This window comes from Antechinus flavipes, chromosome 1 (assembly GCF_016432865.1).
Source record: "Antechinus flavipes isolate AdamAnt ecotype Samford, QLD, Australia chromosome 1, AdamAnt_v2, whole genome shotgun sequence".
NCBI classification, from domain to species: Eukaryota; Metazoa; Chordata; class Mammalia; order Dasyuromorphia; family Dasyuridae; genus Antechinus; species Antechinus flavipes.
In genome coordinates this window covers 396,009,512-396,035,986 of record NC_067398.1, presented here as the reverse complement: position 1 = coordinate 396,035,986, position 26,475 = coordinate 396,009,512, and positions in this window count along the sequence as shown.

The window sequence follows — 26,475 nt, the reverse complement described above, 5'->3', positions numbered from 1 at the left end:
TCAGTATTTGCAGAGGAAAGCTATGTAGGAGTGATGAAAAGGAGGTCAAAGAAATTGAGTCATCTGTGCTGCATTATGTTTCAAGGAGTCTGACTTGAAATTGCAAAGAAGCTGGCAGTCTTCTGTAAATCAGCAGTCTGGGCAGGTTCTGAAGTTCACAAGGGCTCACCCCAGGCACCGGAAATCTGGAAAGCACCTGTGTCTTGGGCAATTTTCTGTCGGTCCACATTTGAAGAGCACACTGACTGCTAGAGTTTTTTGGGGGTAGATAGTAGTACCTCATGATTCACAGCCATATAGTATCACTGGAAGAAAAATGGTAATAAAAACAATTGGTTTTTGTTTGGAAATTTTGGTGAGGCCATCGAAAATGTTATGTAATTTTCCAGATGCACCTCATTCCATTCTTCATCCTATTCAATCTTGAGCATCTCAAATGGACATATTCCAAGTTTTCCTTGGGCTAGTACACAGAATGATCTGGAATTCATTCTTTTTATTATGGAGTAACCTGATTAAAGGAGGCATGAAGAGGAGTATGAAGATTATTGGATTTGGAGTCAAAGAACTTTGGTTTTGATCCTGACTCTGTTAACTTACTGTTTCTGTGATCTGCAAAAACTCAAATTTTAACCTCATTTTTTTTTACCTCAAATCTATTTTCTCATTTGCAAAATGAGGTTCTGAACAAGATGATATATTAGTATAGGACTGGGACAACTAACAGAAAATTGGGAGTGAAAACTTTGAACACCTGGACTGTAGTGACTTCTCATCTCTGTCAATTTTGTCATAAGGCCATGTATTTTCAGGGCACAAATATTAAAATCCACAAGTGAATCTGTGAGATCCCATAAATTTAGAAGTTCTCTGCAATAATACAAATTTTTTTTTACAAATTAAATTTTTATTTAATAATTACTTTATATTGACACTCGTTTCTGTTCCAATTTTTTTCCCTCCCTCCCTCCACCCCCTCCCCTAGATGGCAAGCAGTCCTTTATATGTTGGATATGTTGCAGTATATCCTAGATACAATATATGTTTGCAGAGCCGAACAGTTTTCTTGTTGCATAGGGAGAATTGGATTCAGAAGGTATAAATAACCCGGGAAGAAAAACAAAAATGCAGATAGTTCACATTTGTTTCCCAGTGTTCTTTCTTTGGGTGTAGCTGCTTTTGTCCGTCATTTATCCATTGAAACTCACAACCTAACCATGTAGGTCAGTCCTGTGCAACTCTTGTCTATATCCTACAATAAAGTCACCTCAACTGGCATATCCAATGTGCTAAACCCCTTCCTTGTGTTATTCTGATAGTATGAAGACACTTGTCATCCTTTGTCCTTTTCTCTCCATTATACATTTCCTTGATAACATTTTTTTAATCTTTCTTTGAAGTTCCTTCTTAGTTTTAAGTTGCAGCTTGCTTACAGCCATCATAATCTTTCCAGTGCCCTTTGTGTAATATTTATTTTTAGTTCTTTGGATACCGTTATGCTCCATCCTTCTTGATGATAATAAAACACCAGGATAATACTGGCACTTAGTCTTACTTTGTAGAAATATTTTAACCTTCCCAGGAATAAGTTCCAGCTTGACTGATTTTTAAACATGGTTGGGTTCATCTTTCTCAGGCTCATAGAATTTTTCCATCAAAGCTGTGATGAAGAGTATTTAAAGAATCTAAGCTCTCTATAAAGTGCTTTTTTGACTTACTAAGTTCCCGCTTAGTTCTTGTTGGCCCTTTATTCTGCTTCTTGGAACCACATAACTTATTAATTATATAACCATTTATGCTCATCCTAAAGATGAGGACCTTGATTTTTGTCTGAAGGACACAAGTTAGAGAGAATGACTTGGGAAAAGACATAAAGCATCTCATAAAATCAATTCATTTCTATTGTGATAAACTGGCTGGGTTCAGAAGTTTACTTTCAAAGGCAAAGTTTCAAAGTGTAGCTATTAGGAAAATGGAAAGAAGTAGATTTCCATAAGGGAGAAACTTAGACATTTTAAAGAGGAGAAATGGGAGGAAATAAAGAGAAATGAAAAGAACCATTCAGTCCTTTAGTTACTTCAAAGGAGCCATGGCCACATTGATGTGGGCTTTCTCTCCAATAGTGCAGAGAGTGACCCATCCATATCTTCTCATCCTGAGCAGTTATTGTTAATGGCCTCATGTAAATCTTTTACCAAATGGATTATTAACCTGGGGATTATAACTTAAAAAAAACCCCAACATTTTGATAATTTTTCAGTATGGTTTCCTGTGTGATCTTATGCATTTAATTAAAACATTTTAAAACATTATTCTGAGATGGGGCACATAGGCTTTATGTGCCTATTAAAAGGTTCCATAACACACAGAAGGTTAAGAGCACATTCTCTGCATTTAGATCATTTTCCTATAAGATGGTATTTTAGGAGCCTGTGGGATGGTCACCAATTATTTCTTGTTCTTGCTGCATGACCTAGTCATTTCTTTTAACAGCCTTAAATCTCTTTGTTGATACTTTTGAACATGGTTTATAGTATATTTCATTTCAACTTACTAGATATCTCTCCATTGCTTTTTGAAGGACCCCTAAACTTGATCCTATGGGAGAATGGAAATTTGGATTTCTGATGGAAAATAAAGCAAAGATTCTATAAGGTCCACCTGGATCGTTATGCTCCAAAATTTCATGTTATCATCACCAGGGGAATTATGGATACTGAAGTCTCCCTGATTCAACCTTACCCAACTGCTCTGGGGAGTTTGCTAAGTGGAAGTCCCCAGGATAATCTGAAGGGGGATCTATTTCTGGCCTAGGGATATGGTAGGAGTTAAAACTAATTTTCTAAATAATAGAGAAAAGGTTAGATTGAGGAACCTTAGGTAGTAATATGATGAAAAACATTAAAAGGTTTTTTTTGAGCATCTAAGGTCTTCTTTGTACAACTAGATGGCAGAGTAGTTGGGCTTAGATTCAGGAAGACTCATTTTTCTGAGTTCAAATCTGACCTCAGACATTTATTATCTGTGTGATTCTGGGCTAGTCACTTGATGCTCTTTGCCTACTTTGCCTCAGTTTCCTCAAATATAAAATGAACTGGAGAAGGAAATGGCAGACCACTCAATATTTCTGCTAAGAAAACCCTAAATGGGGCCATGAAGAGTCAGACATAACTGAAAGACAATTGAACTGTAAAGCTTTCCTTAGTTAGTTGACTGGGATTTTCCTGAAAATACACACACACACACACACACACACACACACACACACACACACATGATAATGCAAGGACTGTAAGCTAAAGTGCCTGCAGACTCTTTCCCTAATGAGGAAGAAGCTGCAGAGCAGATGTAATTTAGCAGCTGGCAACAGAGCAGCTAAAGACTAGCATATGGTAACACAGAGCCACAACTCCATAGAGGCTCCCAGTCTATAGTAGGGAAAAGAAGAATGTTTACTAGCCAGGTGGAAACAGAGAAGCAGAGGCCTCTAGCAACGCTGAGAAAATAGTTCAGCTGGTGATATTGCCCTGTATCAGCAGAGGCACCAGTTGCTCTGGCCACTTAGATGTTCCAGTTTCACATATTCCTATGCGAGTTCCCCTTTGTACAGATCCCTTGCTCACATGTAATTCCCTAATGTGTGCCTGTCATACGTGTTCTTTGGTCATACATATTCCCTTCAGGTATCTTCTCCCCTCCTACTAATAACGCCACTTCCCCCTACACAAATATTTAATAGCATTTTATTTGTTCCAATTATATATAAAGATAGTTTTCAAGATGACTTTTTGAGTTTCAAATATTTTTCTCCCTTCTTTCTTTCTCCTTTCTCCAAGATGCCACGTAATCTCATGTTATAAAAGTACAATTATTTTAAATATTTCTATATGTCATGCTGTAAAAGAAGAATTAGAACAAAAGAGAAAAACCATGAAGGAAAAAAAAGTGAAAATAGTATCCTTTAATCTGTGATCAGACTTGATAACTCTTTTTCTGAAGGTAAATAGCATTTTCCATCATGTGTCTTTTGGAGTTGTTAAGCTAAGTCTAGCAAAGCTGATCATCACACAGTGTTGCTGTGTACAATGATCTCTGATTCTTCTTACTTTATCCAGTATCAATTTATATAAGTCTTTCCAGGTTTTTCTGACATCTGCCTACTCATTTCTTATAGTACAATAGTATTTCATTACATCCATATATCACAATATTTTTTTTTTTTTGCCATCCCACAAGTGATAGGGTATCTCCTCGATCTCCAATTTCTTGACACTGCAAAAAAGAATGGCTATAAATATTTTTGTTCATGTGAGTCTTTGCCTCCTTTTTATGATTTCTTTGGGATACAGACTAGTAGTGTTATTGTTAGATCAATATATATGCATAGTTTCATAACCCTTTGGGCAATAGTCCCAAATTGTTTTCTAGAATGGTTGAGTCGGTTCATAACTCCACCAACAATTCATTAGTGAATGAAAACTCATAATTTTCCCACATTCTCCAGTATTTATCATTTTTCTTTTCTGTCACCTTCACCAATCTGATAGCTGTGAGGTGGCATCTGTTTTAATTTTTGTTTCTCCAATCAGTAATGATTAGAGCATTTTCATATGACTACAGATATTTTTAATTTTTTTATTTGAAAGCTGCCTGTTAATATCCCTTGGGTATGGTCACTTATAGTAGAGTATATCCATGAATTGATGGAAAGAATTCTTCCTTGTCACTTAGATTGCCATATTTGATTGCATTTTTCCAACTTTTATGACCCTGGACAAGTCATTTAATTTCTCTGAATTTCTGTAAAATGGGAATAATAATAATAGTGCATACCTGTCAGGGCTTATGTGATAATCAAATGACATGTTATTACCACTGTAACTACTACTTCTACATCATTTTAGCTTTTAGTTAATGTTTCTTTTGGTTGGCCTAGAATACAAAGTAAACCCATTAGTAGGATCTCAAACTATAGTTTGTAGTGGTTGCTGATTCACAAAATGCCTCAAATGTAGGCTTTTGATGTGCTTGAGAACCTTGGTTGCTCTAATTTTTGGAGACTCTCCCATGATTGACAGCTATAAAGTAGCATTGTAAGAATTTAAAAAGAGGTTTTTTTTTTTCTCTATTGATCAGAGAAATGTAAATTAAGACAATTCTGAGATACTACTATACACTTCTCAGATTGGCTAAGATGACAGGAAAAGATAATGAAGAATGTTCAAGGGGATGTCAAAAAACTGGGACACTAATATATTGGCTGGATCCATTCACAACTCCACCAACATTCTGGAGAGCAATTTGGAACTATGCCCAAAGGGTTATGAAACTGCATACCCTTTGACCCAGCAGTATGTATGAAAGCTATGGAATACTATTGTTCTGTAAGAAACAACCAGCAGGACAATTTCAGAGAGGCTTGGAGAGACTTACATGAACTGATGCAAAGTGAAGTGAGCAGAACCAGGAGATCATTATACACGGTAACAATAAGATTATATGATGATAATTCTGATGCATGTGACTCTTCTCATCAATGAAATGATTCAGGCCAGTTCCAATTGTCTTGTGATGAAGAGAGCTATCTGCACCCAGAGAGAGGACGGTGGGAACTGAGATGGACTATAACATAGCATTCTCACTCTTTTTGTTGTTTGCTTGCATTTTGTTTTCTTTCATTTTTTCCCTTTTTGATCTGATTTTTTTCTTCTGCAGCAAGATAATTGTGTGTGTGTGTGTGTGTGTGTGTGTGTGTGTGTATATATGTATATGCATATATATTTTAACATGTTTAACGTTTATTGGATTAGCTTCCATCTATGGGAAAGGATGGGGAGGGGAAGAAAGGGGAAAATTTGGAACACAAGGTTTTGCAAGGGTCAATGTGGAAAAATTATCCATGCATCTATTTTAAAAATAAAAAAGAATAAAATGTTTTAAAAAAAACCAATTAATCAAACAATTTCAAAAAAATAAAAAATGGAAGAAAATGTAAAAGACAAAAAAATAAAAAGAGGATTTTTATTGTTGTGGTTATTAATGGAGACAATGTACTGCAATTTTCCAGATATAAGCCATTTTGTTCTCTTAATCCTATTCAATTTAGGACTTAACATATTGGTATCTGTACAAGATCTTCCATACATATTAATATCTACCTATATTGACAGACTAACTCCATGCCCTATTTTTCCAGCTGTATATAATTACTTAGACAACATGTAATCCACACCTATTTATTTTTGCTAGGCTGAATCCTTCTGCTTGACTTCAGATTTCATTTAGAAAATTCTTTATTTCAGAATTGAATATAGTAAGTATGATGTCATCTGCACAAAGGAACATCTTTCTATTTATATTTACTATCTCAATCATTTGGACTCCACACTGATAGGGCTGAAAAAATACTTTTTATGGTCATATCTCCATGTTTATATGCTTCATTTGATGCTGATAATTAGACAATCAAATTTCTCTCCTTGCATTTATTTTCAAATAACATATATATGCATATTATTAGAGGGAATATTTAACACCATATTTTTATTCAATAAATCAATTATTTTCTTGCAGTCAGAAAATGATAATCACAGTAATCTTCTATTTTCCTTTTTTTTCCACCTCTAAAACTTTTGAAATATGGTCTGTTGTCCAACATCATCCACAAAAACCTACTGTGCCCTTCTGGAACATGGTCTCAGTAAGCTTTTCTGAAGATGAGAAAGCTTCCTTCCATTTTGAAAATATTATCTATAATTTCTCCAATCCCTAGAATTTCTCCCTTTTTTGAGAACTTGATGCACTATCATCTGTCATAGAATTTTTTAAAGCATACTTGCTCTTGTCCAACTATTCTTGCCATTTCTTTTCTTTAGTTCCATTTCTACTTTTTCAAACAGCATGTTTGGCATTTAAATAGTAAATTATAAATATGGTGATCATATTGTCATTATTGAAGAAAACTTTGTAACAGAAATGCCAGATATTTTCACTATTTTTTCCCATTTTGATCTACTTGTTCTCTTCCCAGTTTCTTCCTTAAAATACTTTCAAATTGCTCTAAATTTATGGGTTTTTAAACCAAGCTTTCTTTAGGTTTTATTTCAACCACTACTTTCTTGTTTAGGAAGCACTATTCTCTATCAACTTCTGCTATCATACCCTTATGATTTTACAATGTGTTCGTTACTTATACTGCTGTTGGCTCTAGGCTGTCTTTAGCTCCCTCTGCCTCATAAGGAGATTGCTTGCAGAGGTGACTTCTAGAGTCTCTTTAGCCTACTGTAAGAATCTCAGTGACCATCTAATCCAACTGTCTATAGGGGGAAAAAACCCTGAGATTTAGAATGGCTAAGGCATTGACTTAAGGTCAGGGAGGGAGGAAACAGAAGCAGTATTTGAATCTAAATCTTCTGAATCCGATGCTAGTTCTCTTTTTATCTTGTTGCTCTTATTGATGCTATTTGTTTTATGTCGGTTAACATATTCTGTTATCATTTAATATAGAAGTTTATTTTTTAACATGTTATATCCTTTTTTTCCATTACACTATAGGAATTTTCTTCTTCATAGAAACAATTAACTTGTCTACTCACTAAGAGTAGAGAGGAAGTAGGTGAGTAGAAATAAATTGCATCATTCCATCTTGAATTCTGTCTTTTCTTTCTGTCGGTGGGTCCGTCTGTTTTGTTGTAAAAACGAACCATCCATCATTCATTTAACATTATCAAACATAACTCCTTTTTCCTTCTTTGTCTTTCCCTTTTCCTTTGTTTCTTTTTTTTCTCCTCTAAATATTTATATAGTGTTAAGATTCATGCAGCTTTTTTCTTGATAGTGATGAGCAGTCCTTGGATTGGGTAAGCAAATATAATAAAGATGAACATACTACCTAAACTAATCTATTTATTTAGTGCTATATCAATCAGAATTCCAAAACTATTTTATTGTTTTTTGTTATTTTGTTATTTTATTATTTTTATGTTTGTTTTATATGTTTTATGTTTATTTTATTACTAGAAAAAATAACAAAGTTCACATGGAAAAACAAAAGGTCAATAATCTCAAGGGAATTAATGAAAAAAAATCAAATGACAGTGGCCTAGCTGTACCAGATCTAAAATTATATTATAAAGCAGCAGTTACCAAAACCATTTGGTATTGGCTAAGAAATAGACTAGTTGATCAGTGGAATAGGTTAGGTTCACAGGACAAAACAGTCAATAACTTTAATAATCTAGTGTTTCACAAACCCAAAGTCCCCAGCTTTGGGGATAAGAACTCACTCTTTGACAAAAATTGCTGGGAAAATTGGAAATTAGTATGGCAGAAACTAGGCATTGACCCATTCTTAACACCATACACCAAGATAAGGCATAAAGAATGAGATTATAAATAAATCAGAAGAACATAGAACAGTTTACCTCTCAGACCTGTGGAAGAAGAAGGAATTTATGACCAAAGAAGAACTAGAAATCATTATTGATCACAAAATAGAAAAATTTGATTACATCAAATTGAAAAGTTTTTATACAAACAAAACTAATGCAAATAGTGATGAGCAATCAAGGTCAAGGACTTGTTCAAGGTCGCACAGCTAGTAAGTGTCTGAGACTAAGACTTGAATGTGGATCCACCTGATTCCAGGCCATATAATGCAATTTTTACTCATTATTTTACAAGCTACAATTCTTCCAGGAAGTAAGTACAGATATTATTCCTTTTCTTCAATTTCACATAGAAAGTAAGCAATAGAATAAAATTAAAAACATTAACCTGGCATCATACTATAGTGGATTGAAGACTGGTATTGAACTTGTGACTATCTGAGTGCAAGTCTTGCCTCTGGTTCATTTTGACTGTATGACCGTGGATAAGACACTTAACCTTGCAGTGACCTTGGAAAATACTGTAAGACTTTAAGTTGCAGCACAGGGGAGAATCTTGACAGAGGGAGTTGTCTCACTGAGAAAGCTCTTTATCACAGATCTGAACCAAATTACAAAATCCCCTTAAAAAAAGTAATATGAAACTTGTGTTTTAATAGGCTTTCTTTAATTTAATCCTATTAGGTAAGAGAATTAACCCTCTCCTTAGGTTCTGTCTCTTGAGAAATATTCATTCTTCTTGCCATAAATCCCTGTCATCTTTTAATAGATTTAAGTATTCATGGGATTCGCTACATGCCTCAATACGACATTTCTACTCAGTGAGAGTCTCATCCTTGGAAAACCAGGCAATGACTCCATTTTTATGATCCATAAAACAGACAAAAAACAAAATAAAAAAATGGCTCTTGTGATTCCTTTGGACTTTTGTAATGATGTTGGGAAGAATAATAAAAAAAGGGACATTATCACACAATTTTTAATTTTTTAAAAAAATACTTTGATTGTTGGGCAGAGACCCCAATTAAGGATACCAATGAGTTAACTTGCTGCAGTCATAAAGAAGTTGCAGCTATTTAATGAGACTTAAGATGTCTTCTTCAAAAAGCAAATAAATAAAAGAATTGGTGGTCAGTTTGTATGGAGTGCCACAAGGCAACAAGAAGCATAATTTAATAGGTTTCTTGGCCATCTCTCCTGGTTGTGCTCACAATGAGCCTAAAGCAATTTGAGTGCCATTAGGATTATTGGAGTTTATATAGTAATATCCATTACAAATGATAAAGACATAAGAAACTTTTATTTAGAAAGTAACACACTTAAAAATGATCCCGAAAAACTCCTGCTCTTGGGCAGTATAGGTTACTTTGGTAAAAGATACTTTATCTGGAATTTCATTGAAATAGAAAAATATATTTTCTCTTTTTTTTTTTTTTTTTTTTTTAAAGATGAAGCTGTATTGGTCTTACCTTTAAAGTACGCTAACGCACTAAGTACATGGATGAAATATTAACTATAACCTAACAGTCATCTTTAATATAAAGGTTCTAGCTGCTTATGAGTAGTATGCTAGTAGTTCTAGAGTAGTATATTATCCAAAGACCTAAAAGAACTAATGAAGTTGATTGGGGGAGGGGGCAAAATATATGTATACAAAGAGAAACGTAACCACAGGGTCTGGCTATTTTTGAAATCCATGATGCTAATAGTGCTGTTCCAGACCAAAGTGAGAGGTTATGAAATTCCCAACTGGTTACAAGGGAAAACAGAGCAAGGCTTAAATTAGATTTCACAAGTCTTTCAGACTCACTATTTTTTAAGGTGAGAATTGGAAGGAGGAGGTGATGGTTATCCCTTGTGGCTGGTTCTGTGGATCCCAAATTGTCTGGCTCCAGCATCAGTTTTGTACTCACTTTCTTTTCAAGTATTAGAAATGACAGAAAATTGTCAGTGCTAGAAGAGAAATGAGGCTATTTAGTTCAATCTGTATAATTTCCATAGGAAGGGACTGTGACTCAGATGAGTGAAGTTACAGTTTTCTCTCCTCTAGGTCATGACTATTCTGAGATTCAGTCCAAGCTAGTTAGATGGTCCAGAATAAGATTTTTATGGTGCTTTCAACAACTCTGTGACTGGCATCTTTAAGGATGTAGTCATAGAGTTAGAAAGGAGATGATAATACTGTGAATGAATCTATTGAGGATCTGGAAGCATAAAATGATCTTAAAGTATTGGAAATGTAAGTATTTATAAGTGAGCATCCAGAAAAAAAAATGCGCAGGAAAATAGAACTATGTATGTTGTTGACAAATGTATACTTGATAAATTTTCAATGAATTTTGCTTCTTAGGGGTACAAATTCTATGGCACTCATTATTTTATGGGTTAATTTCCTCTTCATTCCCAAAGGAAAAAAATAATCCTTCTGGTGAGATATAATGTTACCAGGTTGCTTCTATATAAAATACATAATGAGATGAAACTAAAGAAGTCTGTGAAGAAAGTCTGTGTTCCTCTCTCCCATTTTCTTTTAGGCCAGTAATTTGTTCTGTGCAAATTTATTCTTACTAAAAAGAAGTAACTCAAAACTTACTCAAAAATAAGGCAGAGTTACTTGTCCCCAAAAAGTGACCATTTGTTTTATAATCAGATTTATGTAGGATTACAATATTTCAGTGAAGGAAGTGGTGGGCATCCTAACAAAGTAGATCACAGCGTTTTAGGTTGCCCAAAAGTGTGCTTGTATGAACTGTTACCAGTGAAATATGATGCTTTCCCAGAAGAGACACATTTTCCCATGCACACATTCAAACAAAAAACAAATACTGCAGTCTGGCACAGCTTGTTTTCTTTAGTTTCTGCTTTTTTGAAAGACTCATTTGCTATTGAAGCTCACCTGTGATCAATTTGTAGATCAAACAAACTATTCATTAATTTTTTTTTTCATAACCAGTGATTTCTGGATTTCCTGTTCATACTGTTCAGCTCAATAAGTATTATGGATTGCAGTAACTAAAAAAAAAACCTAAAAAAGAAAACAAACCTTCCTTTCCTCATATGGTTTAAAAATAAAGACTGACCACCCTCTCCACAAAGCCCCCTCTTATCCTACCTTCCCTTCTCCAATCCCTCCACCTGAAATGTTCTTTCCTTCCCCAGATCTGTACTTTCTATAGTTGTACTATTATTTTGCATTGAATCTACCTGCATGTGACTTCTGTCATCTCCTTGATTATAAATCCCTGAAAGGGCAGGCAGGCTCATGCTTTATTCCCACACCCTTTTTCCTTCTCACCCCACCAAAAACATATAATTATGCCCTAGTAGGTATTAAGGAAATGTTTGTTGCTGTGAATTGAATTGAATCTCTTCAACTATTTTACTCTCTTTCCACTCAAGCTGGCTCTTTGACTGTGATGATGATGATGATGATCGATGGTGGTAATAATAGTATTAACTAGCGTTTATATAGTGCTTTAAGGTTTGCAGAGTATTTTACAAATATCATCTCCTTTGATGTTCATAATAATTCTAGGATGAGGGTGATATTTTTATTCCTATTTTACTGATAAGGAAATTGAGACACATAGAGATCAAGTTATTTGCACATAGTCCCATATCCACTGTGCCACCACTGAATAAAATCTCAAGTGACGCAGGATCATAGATTAGAAGTAGAAGAGATCTTTAATGGTGATTCAATCTATTTATTGCTTTCATTTCACAAATGAGAAAATCGGGGCACAGAAAGGTTAAGAAGCTTGACCAGTGTTAGCTGGTTGGTTGCTGATGTAGAGCCAACTCATCCTGACCCAGAACCCTTCTCCTTCATCTTTCACGCAAGTCACCTTGTCTCTAGGATCTTGGGCTGGAATTGGCCCTTCTATTGAAGGGATCACAACTTTTGTCATTTGGCAAATTGTACTTGTAATGATATTAGGTTAGTTGTCTTATTTCCACATTAGACATTTGACCAGGATCATTCCGCATTAATCAGAAGGCATATGCTACATGAATTATGCAGTTTTGGTGTTGGGAAATAATTGATTATTATATCTTAGTTATTTTTTAAATGATCACATTTTGAATCTTTATAAGAAGACATGATTGAGAAAAGGAGAAATGAATTCTCCTCAGCATTTTATAAGTTTCTTTGTTTAAATCACAGTATAAAATTCTTTTTCACAGACCAGGATTAGATTAGCTACAAGAATTTCCTTTGAGTTTTTAGGTACTATAATAAATTACCAAGGAAATTATGGGCTTTTCTCAATTAGGAATGAGATTGATTCTTCTCTATTAGGGATGCTGAAGAGTGGGCTTACCTACTGACAGCTGATTTCTCAGGGTCCTTTTCACCACTATGATTGAAAGAAATTATATTCTCTGAGGGAACTGTGAATTATTGCTTCAAAAATGATAGAGGCACATGGCTGCAGAAGTCTTCACAGTAGAACTAATCTGTGATGAAATAGAAATGAGCTAACCATAGCAATTAAAAGTATACAGACTTGTTATGAAAGCAAAATAGACACAGATCTAATAGTCAACATCTCAGTCACACTCTAACAGAGCTAGAAGGGACCTTTGAGATTATCTAGTCTAAATTCCTTATTTGAGAAAAGAGGAAATTGAAAGCCAGGGAGATGAAGTGATTAGCCTCAAGTTACAAAATTAGTCAGTGACCAAGCCAGGATAAATTCCATGTTTTCCAGTCTCACAGTTAATTGTCTCTTTTGCTGTACCACACCTATATGACCTCACACCTGTTGTTCAGTCATTTTTCAGTCATATCCAATTCTTCCTGACCCCATTTGGGGTTTTCTTGGCAAAAATATAAAGTGGTTTGTCATTTCCTTCTCTAATTCATTTTACAGATGAGAAAACTGAGATAAATAAGGTTCAGTGACTTGCTCAGGGTCACACAGCTAGTGTTTGAGGGCAGATTTGAACTCGGGAAGATGAGTCTTGACAACTCCAGCATTCTGTGTACTAAGCTGTTACCTACCTGCCCTCACTCATATCAGTTGGTCAGTGTCCCCTCTCTCCTTCCCTGTCCTCTTTCTCCCTCTCTGCCCTCTCTCTCCCTCCCTGCCCTCTCTCTCTCCTTTGTTTTTTGTAATTCAGAAGTTCAGCTCTGTTCATCCACTTTTCTGTTTCTGTGAGAATGGCAGCATCTTAGATATATGGCCTGAAGGGACCTGACAACTTAGCTAACCTCATCATTTTGCAAATGAAGAAGCAGTCTCAGGGAGGATCAGAGCTCATGACTCTTTTCATTGCACAATGCTTTCTATGAGCTGGAAGAGTCTTTAGATATTTTTGTAGTTAACTGAAAGCATCATTTAACCCTCAGAATTATACAAGGCTTTATTGCACATTATTTTATTTTATTCATTTTTTTCCTATGCAAAGTTTTAAACTATATCATTTACTTTAAAAAAGCTTATTTAAAAATGTTTTCACAGATATGCCCTAGGTTTTACTCAAACTTCCATGAATTACCCATTATTGGGATTTTAAGGTCATTTACATTTTTTTGATGATTGAGAAGAGTTGTTTTTTTTAACCCTTATTTATCACCACACTGCCATCTGGACCCAAATGGCTATATTCTGTACAGGGCTAACCTGCGATTGGAATATAAATTTTTTATCCACATAAAGACTAGAGAGTTGTCTGCCCTTGTGCTTGCAGGTAATAGATATAATAAAAGAGGTAAAGGGAAAGCAATATGTGGGACAAGAAATTGGCTTTTTACTAGGACTGCCTAAGAAAGTTAGATCTGGAAGGACTGGGGGAAGATGTGGAAAGAGGATAAAATCCAGAGTCTGACCATTCTTCAGTAGAAGGTCCTAAAAGGATCTTATTGAGACATCACAAAAAATGATGACTGCTTCATCATAAATACCTAGAGCTCTAAATTTGGCCCAAAGGACATGCTACCCCATAAAATAATGAAGCACCACTTTATGGCAAAATGGATATGATATTCACTTGAATGTGGCCCTTAGGGCTAAATAAGTAATGAAAGCTTCCCTCCGAGGACAAGGGAAAAACATTTTCCCCCGAAATGCCTTTTAGGACAAAAGGACTGGGGAATTAGGAGGCTTACTAGAAAGATGGATGACTGCATCTGTTTCAGAAGTAAAAAGTTGTGGTCATTGAGATAAAGAGGGAGTTAGCAAGGAACAGGTGAGTAAAGAGAAGAGTGAAGGATATGATGTCAGGAGATAAATATATATATATTTTTAAATCAAGATAGTCTTCCAGATCCTTTCCTAAATTTAGAAATGTGGGCCCTTTGTAATTACGACTATGAAGAATAGTCTGGAAGAGGAAAATAGGCCTTTTCTACTTTTAAATATTCACTGTTAACCTAACAAAGAAATTTGTTTATTCTCCAGAAATACTAGATTCAGTTTTCATTAATTTTAAGAATCAAATTGGAAAAAATGAAATATATAAAATTTTGTATTACAAGAAGTTTTCCACTAGCTTCCTACTTTTATGCAAATATATTTTAGTTCTTTCTAGAGACACATTTTATTAATTCTAAAGAAAAATAGTCTTTGCAACTCTCAACATTTTTAAGTGGGGTAACTCCCTCACATATCACTCTATTACTACCCTGACAAACTAATACCTTTTATTCTAAATGGGCAAACTCTTAATAATTTTCCTTTGTTGTATACTAAAGGAATGGTAACTCTTGTAATAGGAATATGATATTCAATTTTCTTTGAATCTTCTTTGTGATTAAATAATTGTTCTCAGTTTAAAAATCCAAATTATTTTATGATAATTTACCATCAATAATTATTGCCATTCTCCAAAATACTACCAATATTAACTCTGGCTTTAAGGAAGGTATACTTGGAGCCCAGATAGGCATGTAAGTGGTGGTACAATAGATAGAGTACTGGTCTTGGAGACAGAAAGACTTGTGTTCTTGAGATTAAATCTTCTCTCAGATGCTTTACGAACTGTATGACTCTGAGCAAGTCACTTCATCCTGTTTGCCTCAGTTGCTCACTTATAAAACAAACTGGAGAAGGAAATGACCAATAATTAGTATTTTTGCCAAGAAAAACCGAAATAAGGTCATAAAATCAATCTTAAATGAGAACTGATCAACAACAGTACCAAAAGGCCCAGAATGGCTCCAAGATATCTTTTCTTTAAAATAAACCTCCATTAAATTACTGAGTTCAGAAAATGACAAAGTAATTTAAACATGCTATAAATTAACAAATCTTCTTTAGTAAATCTTTGGACAGAGACTAGAGGAAATGGAAACAAATATTTCAGTACTTCATATATAATAATTAGCAGAAAAAACATTTTAATTAACTTTTTTTTTGCCTAAGTGGGTTGACTAAAAATAGCAGTTTTTGTTGTCTTAAAATATGACAATGTTTAGCATGTGACAAGCTGCTAATAAGCTTCTGTTAGAAGTTCTTTAGACATTATTTCTTGATCCTCTAACTACGAACATATGCTTTTTTTCAAGTACAGAAATGCTTAACAGATGTAAACTATTTTTGAATATTTGCCACCAAATATTGTGAAATTCATTATCTTGTAGCATGTTGTTTTCAAATTAATATTTCAGTAATCTATATCCCATAACTTATAATTATTTAAAGTAATCTGATGCAATGACTCATTAAGACATAGTCTCAAAAATGATAATAGCAGAACTTATGGGAAATCTTGAGTGTGATATTATAAGAAGATTACATTTCACAAAAAAACATACAGATAGAACTAATCTATTTTTAATAACATATATTAGCTTTCTTAAAGGGATACTGATAATTTCTAAAATATAACTTAAATGAATAGAAGAATCTTTTTAGCAAAACTCTGCAACATATACCTCTTAACATGAAATTTGGGGATCACAATTTTGAAATGTTCAAGTATAAAACGAGTTAAATGAATTAGTCATTTTGTACTTACCAGACATATGAAAGGACAAAAATCTGATATTTGAGGAAAGGTGAGATACTCCATCTTTGTTATTTGTCTTTCATCCTTGAATAAGGCCATGATGTCAGGAAGGTGATGACATGACATGCAAGTGAATACTGGATTTAAGTGAGGGAGGGCTGTGCAAGGTTACCTGCCTCACTTTTCCTTCCAGAGCCATCTGGGTCCAGTGGCCAGATATAGATCAGGATACAGAAGATGGCCCTGGATGCAATGGCTGTGCAAAGGGAGATTTGCCACCTTATTGACAAAGAGACTGAAGGGAAGTAAAAAGAAGTCCTATTGGTTCCTCAAGAAAGCCAGAATAGGTGAGGAGGGAAGGAAAGTTTTTACCTGAGCCTCCATCATTTTCTCTCCTACAATTCACAAAAGGTAATTGGAAAAAGAAAGTATGGGGAGAGAAAATGATGGTTTAATCACAAAGAGCAGCCAAAAGGAGAAATGAAGAATAGTCTTTCTGGACCCTTCCTCAAAATAGAAAAGCTACAGGGCTGGAGAAATGTTCCAGGATGAGAATGCTGGACAAGCTGAGGGAAATTCCAGGGTACCTTGCCCCTTTCTCCTTCCTTTTCTTGCAGCCCTGGACCCATAGCATCTACAACCAGAGATACAGACTGACCCTTAGCAAGTCCCTCAAAGGAGAGTGGCCTATTCTACCCTACCTTGCCCCCTGTAGCTTTCTTGAGACACCAATAGAATTGGTTTTCTCACCGTAAGTTGTACTGGAAAAGGATCTAGAGTCTGACATCTTTGCCATTATGGGGCTGGGAGACATTGTCCTTCCATCTAGCTTCATTGCTTTGTAGTTATCTTTTGACATCAGCTTAAAAAGTTTGCACACCTCTTCTATAGCAGTTTCATGGCATATATTTGTCCTAGACATCACCATATTCATAATTCATATTTTCATACTTGACCAGTTGGCATTTCTCTGCCTCTGGCCTGAATTTTTCTTCTTCCTGGTGGGGCTAGAAGAGGAAAGTATTAGAAGTGTTTAATAACAAAGAGAAATACCAGGGAAGAGGAGTCAGCCAGTGGGTGAAAAGATGAACACTATCTTTTTCTTCCTCTTCTGAGAAAGAATAGAAGGGGCCCTAAGGGTGAGTGCTGGAGCCAGTCAAGGCTGGGAACTTCTGCCAATTGTGCAGAAGGGGAGTGGGGTGGAGGAAAGGGCTAAAAGTCCCGCAGATAAAAATGTATTTTGCAGAGAAAATTCCCCAACTACCTTCCTTGGGGAGGGGGATAGAGATGGAGAAGTTGACGAACTGAAAAAAAAAACTGTACTACCATATTTATAATGAAGAAAATGAAGATGAGGAGAAAAGGGGAGGAAGAAGAGAAGTAGTTGAAGCATGGAGATCAAAGTGGAGAGTCATAAACAAAGACTGATTAGTGCCCTCCACCAGACCCTTAAAAAAAATTGGCAAATATGTAATTACTGCTCACTTTATAAGATAAGGAGACAGAATTCCATCCCCCTGCCAACAGATCACTTGAGTGACTGAGAGGTTTCATTTGGTATTCTTTCTCCAACCCCGAATGACTTTTTCCTACCTTTCTTCTCTTTTTCTTAGTCATATACATTTGCTTTCTTGTTCACTAATTTAGTATTATACAGCTGAATAAAATTAGCCATCTAAACTAATGTTTAGATAGCAATGATAGAATCAGATGAGGTCAGAGGATTCAGTTGATTATCTACGTAGTCCATTTAAACAATCCATCTTTAGTAGCTCCGAAATTGTTTATTGAGCCTCAGTGATTTGAATCAGTCTTTAGTCTTGTCTGATTCTGGCCCACTCCTATGATTCAACCAATGTAATCATAGTCAGCTAAATACTTGCACATAAAATTGGTTCTAACCAAAATTGTCAAGTAGAAACAATTTGGCTTTGCCTTTTCTCCTACCCCTGTTCTGTGTGCTTTTTGTTGTAGGGACTATTGATGGTTTTTCCCAAAGGAATGGATAATAGAGGAAATTTAAAACCTTTTAGTAAAAGTCTACTGGATACCAGAAGAAACAACAATATACTTCTGAAGTCCATTAAGCAGGTACATGATAGAAGAGATGAGATTACTGTGCTCATGTAATTGGGGCTTGAAAACTGACTAGCATCCTGACATTTATGGTTGAAAAGCATAAGCACCACTTCTTAGAACTGACAACAATTTGGGACTATCACAATCTTTGAGCTGGAAGGAAGATCTGAATCACATGTAGATGTTCTTAAAGGGACAAACAACCTGTGAGACATCAACTGAGGAGAAAGGTCCAGGCTGTAAACTGAGCCCCAGCCAAAGCAGGTGGAGATAGTGTGTCCTGAGCATCACCCAAGGCTTAATGAACTGAGCCGGAAAGAGTCAGCAAAACAGAGCAAGAGTCAAAAGGAGAACTGACAGGAGAATGTAAAAAGGGGACTGAACTGTTACAGGGAAGAGAAATAAAGGAGCACCAGAAGATTTTGACAAGAAACTTAAGAAAAAAACTTGGGCTCCTGGTTGTACCCACTTCATCAAGGAATGTGGAAAGTTCCCAAAGAAAAGATCTGCTTTCTCTCCCTAACTTCTCCCATTGTCTGCTTAGTAATAGGACATGCAATAGAATATCTTTACTTTTTTTACCCAAATATTTCCAGTCTTCTGAATTTTCCTCAAACAAAGATGTTAAGAGTTATTATGAAATAGAAAACAATGTAAATCAAGGCAGAATAACCTCTGAATATTATTACTAACTGGGGTAGGTGACTTACTGTGATTGTATTAAATTGCTTCCTGATCTAAACTACAAAATATGGATCTAAGAGATCATGGACTAAAAATCAAGCTAATTATTGAACAAGGTGTAGCTGATTTAAATCTCTAGGGGAAAATGGGTATTGGGAGAAGGTGATGACTGGAAGAAAGATCACATCCTACATAAACCATCCCTCAAGGGAAGTAAAAGGAAAAAGTTATTTAATTCTGCCTCTATCCATGGAGAGGAAAAAGGGAACAGAAAGAACTGGGAAATTAACCAACTCTACCCTCAAAAGTGATTTTTACCAATTATACTTATAATGCCACGAGGAAGGAGAACTCATTGTAAAGAGGCATGCTTTCAGTCATTAAAGTCCACTTTTCTGTAACTGTTAGCTGTCTTATAACCAAACCAAATTTTATTCTTAATTGTCAACTTCCATAGAGACCAGGGGGATAGTAGAGAAAAACAGTGATGTTCCATATTTGTCATTACTTCTTTCCTCTATGATTAAGAAACTCCATACTTTTTCTTATGCCAGGGACCTCAAGGAATTAGAAGGACTGGCCACTTATGATGGACAAGGTGCTGTGCAAAAAGGACAAGAGCTGTGATAATGTATTCCATGGGCATTCTGGATTGGATGTGCTCTCCTTTTTCCCATTTGTCCGTAAGATTGATATTTTTCTCCATCAAAATGAAGAGAATGAATATACTTGGCTGCTTCTTAGTGAAGCTTGAGTGACTGACTGCTAGAAACAGATTTTGGGAATCAAAAAAGTAGGACCACAGAGGTTACATTGTCCATTATGAGAAACATTTCCTAATAGAGATTTGGGTAGAGTGGTAAAGAGTTTTTCCTCCAGTAGCAACTAGGACTTGCAATTCCTATCTTTGGAGTTAACAAAGCCAATAAGCTCAGAGTTGATGACCAATTGGAAAAGTCCATCTAACTTGTAGAAATGCAGTACTTCTTAGCACTCTTCTTGCCCGTATTGTTTCTCCTTTGTTTTCACCATTTGAGCTAGAGCCCAGGACTAGGTCTTATTTATATCCCCTTATTCTTTATCTATGAATCATGAAGGCACATGGAAACTTTGCTGTTGCATTTTTTATGGGTTAAACTAAATGGCCACTTAATGCCATTTGCCTGAATTTTAAGAATGTGGTTAATTTTTTACAGAGAATAAGACATTTCCCAGAGACAGGATGAATAAGAAAGCCATAGATTTTTAATATTCTTAATATTTCAGAGCGTTATTTTATTTTTCATTTCTTAGAATAAATTTAGAATGAGTCTGATTTTTTTTGTTTAATTTTTTGAAGCTAGGATTTTTTTTGGGGGGGTGGGGATGGGAGAAGAGTGGGCTGCCAGTGCTTGCACCCAATCTTTGTCACATACTTAAAAAGATTGGTGGGAGGGTGATTGGAGGAGGACACCACCTGGTGGGCAAGATTATAAACTGCAATACCTTATTGATTAATGGTAATATGACACTCTGATTTTTCCATTGGCTTTGGGAAGGACCATTTAGGGTGTTGCAGATATTGGAATATATTAAGTATGATGTGGGATACCTACCAAGAAAGTGGTTGGTATCCATACTTGTGAGTATTAGTAGCAGTTTAGAGCACACATAAAATTTTTCATCTGGAATATTTTTATTTACTTTCTATTCCCCTGCTTCTCTCTCTCTCTCTCTCTCTCTCTCTCTCTCTCTCTTTTTTTTCTTTTTCTTTTCTGTCTGAGTAAGTTGGCCTCAATGACACTTAGGAATTACAACTGGGAATGCTCAAATGTAAATTTTTTGAGGATTTTGAATTTTGAGTTTGATTATATTTTCATTTTTGTTATTTGATTCAGGAGTTTTCTCTATTTTGTTTGCAATTTTGAAGTTTTTTTTCCCCTTCACTAGAATTTTGTTTCCTTCCCTCAGTGTAATTTTTTGACTTTTCAATTCTTTTTCCTTGTTTGGTTTCCTCCGTGGTTTGGTTTCCTCCACTCTATTTTGTAAGATTATAACTGAATGTGCTTATGAATTCTATTACTTATCAACGTATTGAGTCATGTACTATTGAAGTTGTTGTTTATATGCATGTGGAAATAGCTTAGTGAATATTGCCTACCTGTATATATGCCAATTGTCAGTAAATATTGTGCAACTACTGCTATTTACGTTGGCATGGTTTTATGTATGTTGCTTTGCAGTACTGCTAATCTGCCTATCCGATTCAGTAGTTTATTCATGACATGTTTATTTTAGCATTATTGACTTGCTGAATATAATTTTAATGAAAATTTAAATGAAATGCAGGCTAAAACTCTAGAAAAGTTTTGAGAAACAATGAATATAGAAATAATTTTTTGCTAGTCATAAATAAAAACTGGGTGAAAAATAAGAACATAAAATATGAAGAAGGGCTACCACAAATTTGGATAGATGTTTATTGATTAATCGGTAATAGTATGATACTGTCCAAACTCTTTAAAAAATTAAAACACAGGAACTCAGAGATGCCTAATATTATGTTGTTTAATGGTTCTTAGTCATGTTCAATTGTGACTCCTTGTTTGGTTTTCTTGACAAAGATCCTGGAGTGGTCTGCCATTTCCTTCTCCAGCTCATTTTACAGATGAGGAAACTGAGGAAAGGTAAGTCACTTGCCCAGGTCATACACCTAGTAAGTGTCTAAGGATTTGAACAAGTCTTCCTGACTCCAGTCTCAGTACTGTTATGAGAGCCATCTGATAGTGGCTGCTTGAGATCTAATTCTGATCAGCAGAATAGATCCCTTCATGTGAGAGGATAACAAAACAAGGAGACGGAGAGGCAGTTGCATTTTCTGACCTCTCTCCTCTTCTCTTTTGCCTCCAATTTATTTCATTCTCAATCCACAAGCAACATCTGTGTCAGTAAAGATTGCTTTCCAACTTCAAGTGTGTTATGATTCACAGCTGGGGGGCTTTCGGAGAACCGACCTCTACCTTAATGGTACAGATTCCTTTAATCCTTTGCGGTGGTCCTCAAACTACAGCCTGCGAGCCAGATGAGGCAGCTGAGGACGTTTATCCCCCTCACCCAGGACTATGAAGTTTCTTTATTTAAAGGCCCACAAATCAAAGTTTTTGTTTTTACTATAGTCTGGCCCTCCAACTGTCCCCCAGTCTGAGGGACAGTGAACTGGCCCCCTATTTAAAAAGTTTGAGGACCTCTGCGACAGGCTTTCTGGGTTCTGCTCTTAGTGGATAGGGTGCTGTATAAAGGACTACATCTATTTACCTATTTACCCTATTTAATTGTTACCCCTATTTAATGATGGTACCTGGAAACTGATTACCAGACTTTCCTTAGAAGATGAATTGATAGCGTTAAAAATAAAAGCCTGGGGCAGCTAGGTATTGCAGTGGACAAAGCACCAGTCCTGAAATCTGGAGGATTTGAGTTCAAATCTGGTCTCAGACATTTCCTAGCTGTGTGACCCTGTGTGAGTCACTTAACCCCAATTGCCTCAGCAAAATAAATAAATAAAAATAAAAGCTTTACCAGATAGGGTTTTTAAAAAATTTATAAACTTTTTCTAAGAGGTTTGATAAAATCATGAAAAGATGCATCAACCACAAATAATATAATATATAAACTTTTTCTAAAAGGTTTGATAAAATCATGAAAAGATGCATCAACCACAAATAATACTGGGAATGGCACATGCCATATCTTTGAAACTGATTGCCTCTAAGTCTGGATATGCTATATTAAAAAAGTATATATATTCAAATTGGGAACATTTTTAAGGGAAAGAACCAATGGAAACTTGAATTAGCCATGCTGCTGAATCACTAGAATGATGGCATGTATCTGAATCAGAAAAAAGTGGGGTTTTGTGTGAGTATAAAAACCTAGATCCATTTTGATCTTTGTACAGAGTTTGATGATAGCAAATTCTGAAGTTATGTTTTGAGGATGCCTTCAAAACCTAGCAAGACTCTATGGAAGTGGCCAAGTATAAAGATAAATGTATTTAGTAAGGATTTTTTATGTTCCAGACACTCTATAAATGTTTGCTATATTGGATTACCATGTAACAAAGTGCTTACCAAATTCCAGGCACTATGATAAATGCTGGAGATATAATGAGTAAAAAGAAAGACAGCCCTTGCTCTCAAGAAGCTTATAATTGAAAGGGGTAAACAAGACACAAAAGGAGCAAGGAAAATGTAAGAGAAATCAGTGGATATCAGTGGGTACCCAACAGAGACATTTATGTTCTTTTGAAACCAAGCAGGACAGAAGATACAAACTGGAATGGTCTGAGAGTTGTTTCTATATTCTCTAAAAATGATTCTCTATAAATGAAAGCATTAGGAGGAATTTGCTATTTTATACTTCAGCTCCCTACACAGAGGGAAGAAAAAAAAAAACCAAGGGAGGTAGTGTCAATCAAACCTTTGATCATCAGCATAGTGGTGAATTTAGATGGGATGAGTTTTTCTTGGAAGGGGCATCTTGTTCTATGGAGAACCAGATAGAAAAGGTTTACTAATTTAAAAAAAAGGAAACTAAAAGGTTTGCTAAAATCATTAGAAGAAGCTTCAACCACAGATAGGATTGGGAAGGCATTACACATGCCTTCACTCCTCTTGAATTAGGGCAGCAGATGCAAACTGGTAAAGATAGAAATATAAACAAGAAAACAATCCCTATTTTTAAGAAGTTTATGTTCTAATGGAATACACAGATAGAAATACTAGAAAATTGTGGGAGGTGAGAAAGAACTGAAATATTTCAAGGTTCTTTTCCAAATGTGATTCCCAAGGAGAGAGGCATTAGTGAGGAGAGGAGAGCCCCAGGACAAAGATTTCCCAATTGAATTAAGAGTAAGGTGAAACATAATGGGGATCCTTTTCAAACTAGTGCCCTCAGGAAGGAGTCACAAATTAAGAGTCCCAAAAGTGGAAGTTTCCCAGAGAAGCAATGTGAGACAAGAAGGTTCTATTTATAGATTGGCTAGATATCTATCTATGAGATACATGCTGAGTTTAGTGTGACAATTTAGCACAAAGGGAAAAGACCCAGATTTTAATGTGCAATGCTAGTATCTGTGAAAATAACTTGGGTGATGGGGGGTAAACTTCTATAAGAATACAATGACATGTAAAACATTTACTAGGAATTGTGGAAGAAGTAATATTTTTATCAGCTGTTAAAAAAAGTAAAGATGGGGGTTGAGAATAAATCAATTCAGTCTTCTAGTCTTTATTCAATGCAAGAAATGCTAGGTTTGGCTTAAGACACTTGCTTTGACATCTGGGCCTTTTGGTTTGGCTTGATCCCTGACACCTTCACTTGTTGATCAAAGGAATACACTTTGAATTCAATGGATCCAAAGTACCATAGAGTTCGCATCAGCATTCTAGTATCTTAGTCGTGACTATAGCAACTAGTCACCATGTCTGCAATGAGAGCCAAGAAAAGCCTGATGAAATATTGTAGAGTTATCCTTTCTACACAGTAACTTTCTCCATCAAGGTATTGATATTTCATGGATTGCCGTAAGAAATTAATGAAAAATTTGGGGGAATTTTGCAGAAGCTGCAAATGACATATGAAGGCCAGAAGATGACAGAAAAAATTTAGAAACTCATAAATGAATAAAACATTAAAAAAGCCAAAGTCAACCAGAGGCTATTTTATATTTCTATTCATAATGCTCTGGTTGGTTTAGATATTTAAGAAATACTTACTGATTGATTCATCACAAAAAAGGATTACTTTATATAATTCCTTCCTTTTTTATGAGGAAATATCTTTTCCAGGTTAGCTGCACAGGTCAGTTCATTTGAATTGTTGGGTTGTTACTTGGTTGTATGCTTCAGAGAGGGTCTCAGAAAATCTGGAATTGCTTCTTATTCTTTTGCCTTGATGATTTTCAACATTGAAATTTATCACCAACTCATAACCAATCTGGACATCTCAGAAGCTGAGTGAAGAATACATGGGCATATTTTTCTGTAACTTGTAAAATATACCTTTGAATGTACTATGGCTAGTTCCAGTGCATGACATTTGCTCTCTGGATCATCTTGACTACCACACCCAATAAGCTCTTTTCTTGAATGAAAGCATCCCTGATGAGAAACGTTTCTTGTTACTATAAATTTTCTTGGTGGCCTCCATGAGTGTTAAAGCCAAGTTCTTAGAGTTTCTTGGCAACTTCTCTTTGATTTTGTCCCCAAGCAGATCTTACTTCTTCTGGTACACATACCACCCACCCCAGGAATCTCTCACTTTTTTGCTCAAATGAACAGAAAGAGGCCAGGATATACTTTGGGAATTTCTTTAAACATAGGGCCTATTTATCGTAATCTTATAGGCCTTTATACAATTTAAAACTAGACCACTTTTCTCATTTTTCAAATAAGAAAAAGCAATCCAGAGATGGAAACTGAATTTTAGAATCAGAAAATCATATAGCTGTAATAGAGATGAGAACCTTAGAGAACCTATACTATTTCATTAATATTCACAATAAATTAAATTTATTAATATTAATAGCAATATAATACTTCATGACTTATAAAGCTTTCCTATTCTCTTTATTTTTACCAATAAAGAAATTTAAATTTAGATCATAAATCTTGTGACTTATCTATAGTCAAATGGTGAATAAATGGTAGGTTTGAAACTTGAATATAGGTCGTCTTACTTCAAGTCCAGTGATCCTTTCACTAGATTATATTTTTGTAACAGTGGAACTTTATGCCTAGTAAGATTTAGATTGAAGGTTTAGAGAATTATAAGGTTCAGAGAATTATGAAACTAAATAGAAAATTTTTGATAAGTAAGTTCATGGTAAATCAAGAGTTATACCCTTAAAATGGATGTTATAAAAGAAATAAGATGGTAAAAAAAATCAGTCACTGAATTACATTAGATTATTCATGGATTCCATAAAAAGACTCAAAGATGGAATGACTTCCCTAAGTTATAATAATTAGAATGGAAAAGCAAAACCATGATGTAAAAATGGAGAAATTGATTTTATATCATTAAATTAGGTTATACATACTATAGTCTTTGGAATGTATATTACAGCACTCTTTTTTATTAAGAGGTATTGACACCCTCTTTCCATGATGGTAAATTAATTGATATATTATTCAATTGAAATTTAATAAAATGGAATTTCAAATTCAAGGTAAAATAATAGAAATACCTTCAGAAGAAATTGGTCCTTCAATAGCACTATAGTTTGCTTCTTTCTGTTCTCTGGATGACAATATATCTCTATCTGTATGTATATTTTTATTTATTTATGTATTTATGTATATTTATGTCCTATATCTAAGTATATATT